Consider the following 6,000-nt stretch of genomic DNA (forward strand, 5'->3'; position numbering starts at 1 on the left):
ACTTCATGCCCTTGGTATCCCTAACACATGCCGTATCTGCTTCGCTAAATAAAACACACCACGAAGAGCCCTTATGCCTTTTCTTTTGCGAATACTTGGCAACGCGGTAGCCAATGTCACAACGCGAGACAAAGAGAGAAGTGCGCGAAGTCACTTGAAGCTTAACCTAACACTTCCTCCCTAACGGGTGGATTTTGCCACCATAGCTGACCCCCCTTTCGCGCTCTTTTCATTGGCTAGCAGCTTTCGCGCTGTGACATTGGCAGCTGCGTTGCCAAGTACTCGGTAAGTGAAAAGGCAACCCCGAAGTAGGGCTGTGGCCCGGGATGTTTTTAGCGGTTTTTTTTATGGGTTTTTTAGATGGGTTTTTCTTCTTCCGCGGGTCGGAGCGGGTTGGGCCAACTGAGTGAACGGGTTTGGCCTGGGCCAACCCATGGGTCAAAAAATTTTTACCGGCCGGGTAACGGCCCGGGTAAAAAATCGGGTCAAACACACTTTTTTTTACAAACTTTAAAAAATTCTCTAAATTTCTTAATTATCTTCTTCTTCCAACCGTGACACGTCTTTGAATACAGACATTTCTTCTGAATACCCCTGAACGCCCTTTTCTACCACTTATCCTACTTTTCATGCTACGAAATTCTCGTAGAGCATTTGGTGGCAATATTTTTAGGTCTTTCTTGAGGCCGCAGGCATAGAGAATAACGAGCTTCTCTATGTGACTACTAGATGGCGCCACCACTGGGTTGGCCCGCGGATCCGGGGGTTCAACCCGTCGCCCGCCCCGTTAAAAAAAATGCCTCGGTGGGTCGAGTCGGGCTGGTTTTTTTTTCGTTCAGCCCGGGCGGTGGCCCGGGTTTTCATCGCCCGGGCCACAGCCCTACCCCGAAGAGCTCTATTCTTCTGTTGAAGCTAGGCTCCTGCCTATCTTCTGAAGCCTGCCTTCAACTGCCTGCCTTCAATTGTTTCGTGTTGACCGAAGCAGTTGGAGCATCTTTTTCTGATTGGTAATGATTGCCTTCTACTCTTTTAGCTTCATTGGGAAATTTGTTGTCCAATGCATTTCTTTGCAGAACACACGGGGCAGCGCTGGCTTTCTTGGAGATGATACTGCTTCTCTCCTCGGAGGTGAGCTGTCTTTTCTTCTGGTTTTGCTAAGAGATTTATATTGAGGAGTGGGCTTGTTGCTGACCGGAATTGTTGATCTATGGACAGTGGCGTTGTACCCTTCCCAGAAGGACGTCCGTTCAAGTACATCTCCTTTAAATGGAGCTTGATTTGTCGTTTTGGCAACTTTGTAGAGGAAGCTGGGACTGGAGCGTCGTCATTGATTTGGTTGACCCATCATGTGACGTGTGCTTTGACACCTCTTCAAGAGGCTTCGTTTGTTGGGAGAACCATCTTGAGTGTTTGGGAGAAAAAAAGTTAGATTGATTTGTTTAGTTTAAATTTTTGAATAGACAAAGTTTGTTTTTCGGATTGTTGATTGCTTGATAGTTAGTTGGTTGATAGTTCCGGAAGCTTTACCTTACTTGGCGGTAGGGGCGGTCCTGAAGGGGGAGAACTACTGGGAAATGCTTCCGGAGCTCGCCGAAAGGAGCAGGGCAGTCGAATTCGTCAGCTAGGGAGGAGAAGGGGGGAAAAGAACTTTACACAGAGTGACCCCATCTCCTTATCTCTGGGATGGACATTCAAACTCATATTACCGAGGCCCTATAATTTTTGGAAATCCTTGACGAATAAGTAAATAATTTAGTGGGGGGATATTTAACTCATAAAGGATAACAGATTTCTGATTTAGTAGGTAAATGGAGGTACTGAATAAAAAAAAATTATTGTAAAACGGTTCTGGAAGAAATCATTTGAAAATAGATTGTCGACAGCAGTTCATTTCTCCATTCTGAGAACTTCTAACTTGGACGTAGACTTAGGCTGGTAGGTAATCGGGACACATTTAAAGACGGAAATACATTAGACAATTTATTGTTAATATCTTTTATTGATAATACCATGTACCACGGTTCATCACAATTTTTGGAATCGAACCAAAGTGATGTCAGTTGCTTCATAACCCCAAGGTCTAGACAATGCATAGAATCAAAAAGTATTCTAAGTATTATGTCAAACTGAGATAGAAGAAGACTCAAAACAGAATTTACATTTACCCCTTTTACTGGGTATTAACATTCATTTGCTCTTCTTGCACACTCTTCAACATAATTTTTATCCCTTAATACTAAAATTTCTTCTTAATTGTAAATTGTTTTATTTTCTACCCTCGTCCCACTATTTTCACAACGACTGCATCCAAAAAAGCCACTAAATTTCACAGAGTTTTGAACTGAGGCACGAACAATCACAGCAAAAGCCTAACAGTTAAACTGTTGAAGACTTGAAGTCATAATTTGATTATTGCTTTTCCATGGAAAACGGCAATGGAGATTTTTTATTTCTTCGCAAAATCCTCTTAAAAGCGCATTGCAATTAGGTTAACCTTTGGCAAACCACTACTCAAACAGGGATTTTTTTTCTTTTTGAGGGAGGAAGTAAGAGAATGATGAATTGAACCGGCCAAATTGCCGTATTAGTTGTCTTAAAACTGACAACCCCATCGGTGGATCAGTGGATCCCAAGTTCTGTACTGCCCCTTTGTCTTTCAGAATACTGGGCATACATTATCAAGCCATCATAGACGTCAGATATTACGTTCGCAGGATTATTTTTTCCTGCAATACTTTTTATATGCTTCCCAAGTCCAAAAAATTCCTATTCAGTTGATCAGCCACAGACATGAAGAAATATAAACATCTGTTGAGGGCCAAGTAAGATTTTGTATGTTCCTTCACCCCAATGAATGGCCACTTAAACATTTTATTTTCTTCCATAATTTGTTCATGACAATGAATCAATGATTCCGATGGGCAAAAGAACTTTTTTCAATATAGCATTTTGGAATTTTGTTTTAACAATTAGGTTGTAGGCGCGAAAGTTGTGAATCCTTGGGAAAAATTTATCCTAATATATTTAATAAATTTTGCAAAGCATTATTTGTGAAAGAGTATCAAGCGACACATGTTGCAATCATAATAACACCATGGAAAGATAACCCGCTATAAAATTGTATAACAGGTGATTTCCATTTATCGTTGTTTATGTAACCATTAAATTAAAACTAGGATGTTTCATTATAATTTTCCTCTTCAGTTTTATTCTCTGTACTCTAATTACGGGATGCCCTATTACCACGCATCATTGAAAACAATTCATCCTCCTTCAAATGAAATTGATTATCTTGCATTTCGTTATCGTTATCTGAATTAATATCTCCTTCATGAATTTATAAATCTTCCGATTATGTTGATTGGTTAGATGCCACATTTCTTGCTTTAATCCAATCTGAAATAACCAAAATGACATTGATTTCGGATTTCATCAAATCATCAAATTCAAACTTAAATTCAACATTATGACTTGGAGAATATCTTGATAATTTTTAAATATTGTACTATAAATAAACTTACTTTTTATTAAGTAAATTTACCATTATACCTGTCTAAGTATTAAAAATAAATGTTTCAAATCCCGTTACATGTAAATGTGCCATAAGAGCTCTTGAAACCGGGAGAAACGACGGTAGCACCGTAGTGGCCTGCCTCAGCATACGCTTCAGTTCTGTTGTATGGCGTGACTTCACCATTCTTCTCATCACCCATGGTGGAAGCTTTCCACATAGAGTTCCAATTGAAAACTATTTTTCTTCACACTTTTTTCACTCTCTCTTTAAGATCTTCCGGAGTTTCAGAGCAGTTCTTTTAAACAAGGTCTTTTAGGGATTCGATCCACGCATAGTTTCTCGACCAAATTGATGTCACCCGGGTATAAGAATCGGACATAAATTACTCCACAGACGACCTTGAGGCAAAAACGGTCAAACACTCGCTTCCCGCAAGCTGATAAGAAGGCCTCGACAATTCGTTAATTCCATCAACGCGACACTTGAAAGCAAGGGGCGGGTGTTCAATAAACTTCAGCGGTACTGTTCGCAGGCCATTCGTGTTGACTGTGTAATGATTAGCATAATCGAAATAGTGGACTTGGGCTGTGGAACCACTGAAGGTGACGATTCTGGCATGGTATCATTTGCCGTCCGTGAATGGTGCCAGACAAGGTTTCTTTTAGGACGCTCTTAACTCGCAATTGACCAAATCAATAGGAACAAATTTACGAATTTTTACATTTTAAAAAAATTCTATGAAAAAATTGAATACAATCATTTTTACTTAGTCTATTAGACGTAGAATTAAATTCTATACAAAATTTATGTATTTTTTATATTTGATTTTAAATATCTAGAATAGTGTGTTTAACGCTTTCTAATTTGGTAGGCAGTCCATGGTGGGTCCGGTCTCCCCTACACATTCATTAGTTATCCTGGAATTTGAAATTACTTCCAAATACCGAAGATATAGGAAAGCATTGAATTTGGCGAGATTTTCAAAAGCATGGTCTCAAAAGCAAAGACAATAGACATCATTAGAGCAGGGGACGAGGAGAAATTCAGTTGTAGATAGACTCCACACAGCCTGGCTGAATCTTGAATATTTGTTTTTATAGAGATCATGTTCCAAACCAAGACCAGATTCAATATTATCGCAATCTTTTTGAAAAATTAGGAGAACAAGGTTATCTAGTCCACTGTTGACCAAGTATTCTAGTACGATAAAGATAACATTTTGATAATACTTGATATTCAATTGCTTAATTTTTCTTTTTACCTCCGTTGCTTCGCATTAGTCTTTTCTCGTCTCTGAACTGCACCAATAAGTTTACAGATAACTTAGTGATTTTTTGGAGATCTTCGATAAAAGGTATCTAAAGTTTAATTGTTATAAGAACCTTTAGTAGTCAGATGCAATAGTCTATACTATAAAGATACTTACTACTGTCCCATAAATGCCATGTTAACAAGCTTATCTGAAATTCTAAGAAGACTCTTGTTAGACAGCATTCTCTCTCTATTTCTTTCCATAAAAGATTGTCTTAGACTCCACTGATCATCTGGTTGGAATATTTTTCTGTTGAGATAAAAAGTTTACAATTTTTTTACTTCAAAATACCCAAGATTTGGGAAAGCATTGAATTTGGTGAGATTTTGAAAAACATGGTCTGTTAAGCAAAGAAAGTTACTGAGGTTTTTAGACATTAGAGCAGGGGACGATAAAAGCAACTATAAATTGGGACAATAACAGGAATACAAGTTCAAAGTTGCAAGGTTTTTTGGTATTTTTGGAGGGGTGGGGTATTCTCAAACCTCTCGAACTCTTGAAGATCTTCTACGTCAGGCTTCTCCTCTTCAACGATGGATTGTGCCGAAGTTTCCTCAACGCAGGCAGGTTGTTTAATCGGGGCGATGAGACCCCCACGTTTTTTAGTCAACCCTAGTTTTAGTTACATTTAGCAACTCGATAGCCTTGCATTTTTTTTCAATTACGCATTGGATATCTATATCTAATACTATACTATCATTAATTTGTAACTCTCTGTAAATATATCAAACACATAAATTATTTTTTTTTACATATTAGAAAGCATTAAGTGTGTTGTGCTACCTGAGGTCTTCACAGTATCTCACAACAAGAGGCAAAAGAAAATGACAAGGTAAGACAAAATCAAAGGCCGGTCAGTAAGCAACAATGTCTATACTTTCAAATGGGTTCATTTAGGAAAATATTGATCGAGACTCATTTACAAAGTTTGTAAATCTTCCAATGCTTAAGATTTGAAAAGCTGTAATGAAAACCAGTAAATAAAAAATGTAATGCAGTTTGATTCTGTAAAAATCCAAAGATTAATAACATGGCACTTCTGAACAGTAAGACTCAGAAGACCAGGAAATGAATCATCATAAACACTAACGGATAAGTCTATAAGGAATAAAGACTGGGGGATATGAGTAAGCTAATTTCAAAATGTTCATTTAAATTTGTTTATTTTTGTCTG

Source organism: Daphnia pulicaria, chromosome 2 (assembly GCF_021234035.1).
Source record: "Daphnia pulicaria isolate SC F1-1A chromosome 2, SC_F0-13Bv2, whole genome shotgun sequence".
In the NCBI taxonomy this organism is placed as follows: Eukaryota; Metazoa; Arthropoda; class Branchiopoda; order Diplostraca; family Daphniidae; genus Daphnia; species Daphnia pulicaria.